At 40.0% G+C, this 4008-nt stretch overlaps 1 pseudogene; it reads right to left on the bottom strand.

Annotated features, from left to right (window-relative positions):
* Positions 1 to 434: 434 nt before the first annotated feature.
* On the bottom strand, positions 435 to 1369 carry LOC102468063 (1-acylglycerol-3-phosphate O-acyltransferase ABHD5 pseudogene; annotated as a pseudogene).
* Positions 1370 to 4008: the final 2639 nt, after the last annotated feature.

The raw sequence follows: 4008 nt of genomic DNA, 5'->3' as shown, positions 1-4008 counted from the left end.
TGACTGACAAATGGTTACATAAAACATATTGGATTTGGATGAGCTATGTCAGTTCTTAGACATGGTAAATGCATGTAGATAAAGACAGTGAATGCAACTCTATAGTATATAACATAATAGGCCCAGGAATTATTTTTTAAATGCTCAATACAGACTGCAATATAAAAAGGACCCAACTAGCAAAGTTAGATACAAATGAAAAAACTTTCCGTTGAAAAATTACAATATTTCAGTATAGGAGAGGGACAAAAATCCTTTTATTTAGAAGGAATTGGAGACTCTCACGTATTTCAATGCTGTGTAGGAGGAGGGCACTAGCGACTTCTAAAGAAGACTGCAAAGAATATTCGAGAAGGTTGCCTGGGTCTTGCGCTGTCTCCTTCATCAGCCACTGGGTGTCCCACGTGGCACCAGTGTGTTCAGTCCACCATGTTTCAGGCTTTCTTGACTTCCTGGTTGAACTTTTTTGTGTATCTGCAATGCCCTGCTCCAAGGATGGTTATTGTTTGCACATGTGAATGTGGTCGTAACAACTGGTGGCTGGTGCCAGCATTTCCAACCTTGTAGAGTCGGGCATCGAAGGTCACTGATACTGGAATGTCCAGGTGTGCTTCACGGCTTCACTGGAGCACTGGCCTTTCTGCCCACCTGGGGGGAATAGTCATATTCTTGAAAGCTGTCTCACCAATCGGAGTGTGGACATTGCAGTGTCAGGTGTGTTCTGTCACGGTATCAGCCTCAAACGTGGAAGATTTTTTGTTTGAAATCAAGACTTAAACACCACACTGAACTGAAACCAAAGGGCCTCATAATCCTGAGACCAGCTAGTGGGTTAAAGGGATTCGATGCTGCTCCCAACACTGATGCAAACTAGAATTGGCTTATCTTCATCAGCAAGGTCTGGTTACTCTGGAAAACCCCAAGGCTCCACTAAAATGAAATGATTCACCCTTGAAGGGCACTTGAGCAGCCAGGAACCCACGCAGGCTGTGCCCAAGCAAGATCACTTTGTCCAATCTAGGGCACATCTCCACTCTTCAGTGGATCCACAACTTATTCTCCATGTCCTTGTGTCACTATCAAACCTGTCTACAGCTTTGTCCAAAGCTTAGTTGATCAAAAGTCCAAGACCTTCTCCAAAACTATGGAGAAGGACAAATGGAGTCTTATTTGAAGTACAATACTATGTGAGAAACTTCAGCGTCCATATTTTATTTCCACTAGATATGAACACATTTTTTAAAATTTCCCCTTGCTCCTTTAAGTGTGATATAGTTGTAGGGCACCCTGTGGGGAGCCAACCATTTAGCCATCCTGACCTTTCGCCGGCGACCCTGGAGTCCGCCTCCTCCTCCTTTACTGCCATCATGTTTCTTGTCTTAAAGTTTAGTTTGTTTAATATTAAAAATAATCACTCCCAGCTTTCTATGGTTTTCATGGTGAGTAATTGTTCCATCCTTTTGCTTTAAGCCCATTTGGGTCGTTAAGTCCAAGATAGGCCTCTTGTAGATAATATAGTCGTATCTTAAATATTCAGTTTGACAATCTCTGCTTTTTTTTTTTTTTCGCCATAGGGCGCGTGCGCACGCCAGACAGACAGAGAGAGACATAGAGACAGAAAGCGAGAAATCACCCCCCAGGGGGGATGGTCATGCCGCAATCCCTTCTCCTCCATTCTCCTCTCGGGATCTTGGGCATGCACGTACACGTGCCTGGCATGAGTTCTAAGCCACCGGGTCTGGGACACGAACCACGGTCGACTATGTGGGAATCCAGCAACATAGCCATTACGCTAACTGCTGGTCCCTATAGAGTATTTTTACAATAGCCCTAATATTTATTATTTCTAGTGCTTTTTATTTCTTCTTGTAGATTTCAGTTATCATTCACCTGGTGTTATGTCCTTTTAGCCTGATGGAATGTCATCAGTATTTATTTTAAGACAAGTCTGCTAGAAATGAATTTTATCAATATTTGCTTATCTGGGGATGTCTTTACTTCACCTTTATTTATTTATTTTTTAGGATAGTTTTGCTGGGTATGTAATTCTTAGTAGACAGTTTTGCTTTCTTTCTTTTAGTGCTTTGGATTTGCCATTTTATTGCCTTCTGTCTTCCATTTTATTTTCTGTTAAGAAGTCAGCTGTTAATCATATTGTTCCCCAATACATAAAAAGTTGTTTTTGTCCTGCATCTTTTATGATTTTCTGTCTTTTAACTGTTTGATTATGATATGTCTAGCTATATATCTTTTTTTATTTCACCTATTTGGAGCTTGTTGAGTTTCTTCCATGTTTAAAGTTTTTCATCAGTCTTAGAAACCTTTTTGCCATTGTTCCTTCAAATATTTTTCAGCACTTTCTCTTTTTTCTCTGGGACTCTCACTGCATGTATGTTGGTGTGTTTGATTTTGTTCCACAGGTCCCTGTGGCTCTGTGTAATATTCTCTACTCTTTTGTTCTCATTTTTTCCCCTTTACATTGGATAATTTTTACTGTGCTTTCTTCAATTTTACTGATTCTTCTCCTGTCTTGAATCTTCCATTTTCCCCAACTTTGTAGTCTTCACTTGCAGCATTTCCATTTTTATTTTATGTCTTGCCTCTTATTGAAAAGTCATATTTATTAATTTTACAATTGTCATATTTTCCTTTAACTTTTTTATTGTATTGGGTTGTCAGAAAAATCATGGTTTAGTTTTGCACTAAAAACCCAAAAAAATACATCATGACTTTTCTGACAGCCCAATATTTATAATAGCTGCTTTGAAATCTCTCACTACCAAATCCAATTTTGGATACGTTGGAGATTATCCTTTCCCTTCCTCTTGCTGAGTATAGGTTATTTATTTTTTTGTTTCTTTGCTTTCTCATATTTATTTTGAAAAACCAGACTTGTTAGGTAATGTATTTTATCAAGTCTGTATTTTTATTTTCACTTCAGAAGATTGTTGCTATGTCTAACTTGTTCATTTGTTTGGTTAGTAACTTGCCTAGGTGAAACTTGTGCAGTCTGTCTCTTTTGCTGTGTGTAGTTGCTGATGTTCAGGTATTATTACTTTTTAAAAAGAAATGCAATTTTTATTTTTGAACCTAACTTTTGTGCATTTGTGTCTGTATAGCTCAGGGGTCAGTCAGTGTTTTTACCAGAGGTTATTCTCAAATACCTAGAGCTAATAAGACTTCTATACTCTCAAAGATCTGTGCATGGGTAGCAGAAAACATTTCAACATTCAGGTAATTTTCAAGTCTGCCCGGCTTTCACTTTTCACCAGACCTTTTATGTTTCTGTGTGTATGCACATGACTTTAGGGTCTTCTAGGAGTCATTGACTGGTTTGGATCCTCTGCAGTCTCCAGTACACATGAGCACAACCTCAGCCAGTCCATGTAGCCTCTCAGATCATGACTTCCACTGACAATGCCATTAGCCTTGAGTGCCATACACTGCTCCAAATTATGTGGTTCCCCTTGAACTGTGGCACTACAACTGCAGGTCCTCATGGTCTGTCCTGTCCTGAAGAATCCCTGAGTCTACCTGCTGGGAGGGTAGTATGCAGGCAGGCTTGGGCCAGAATTCTGCAGACTCCCTCTGCTTCTCCCTGTAGCTCAGCAATTTTCAGGCATAGACAGTTCACAGATTAGTGATGCTATTGGATAATTTCCAGGTGTAAAAATTGTGGTTATTGTCAATGTTTGCCGGTTATAATCAACTTTTTGGTAGAGAATTTTCTAACCTTCTTACTTGGTCCTAATTGGGAGTTCTATCTCCCAGAAATTCCTTTCTGATTTGGAAATGTGGTAGGAAAAAATGAGGACCCTTAGAGGAATAGGGTAGGGGACAAATGGTTGAATATGAGGCTGAAAGGGCTGCTTGGGACTAGATGAAGCCTCATTTAGAAGAGGAGGAAAATGATAGCACCCACGGGGGAAGGGGCCTTTCTAAGTTCTTGAACCTCAGTCAATGGAAAGAGGCACTGGAACCTGGGTCACATGACTGCCAATGCAGTGC

The sequence above is a fragment of the Tupaia chinensis genome, unplaced genomic scaffold (assembly GCF_000334495.1).
Source record: "Tupaia chinensis unplaced genomic scaffold, TupChi_1.0 Scaffold000384_1, whole genome shotgun sequence".
In the NCBI taxonomy this organism is placed as follows: domain Eukaryota; kingdom Metazoa; phylum Chordata; class Mammalia; order Scandentia; family Tupaiidae; genus Tupaia; species Tupaia belangeri.
The sequence above is the reverse complement of the archived record's forward strand: the minus strand, read 5'-3'. Positions and strand labels throughout refer to the sequence as shown.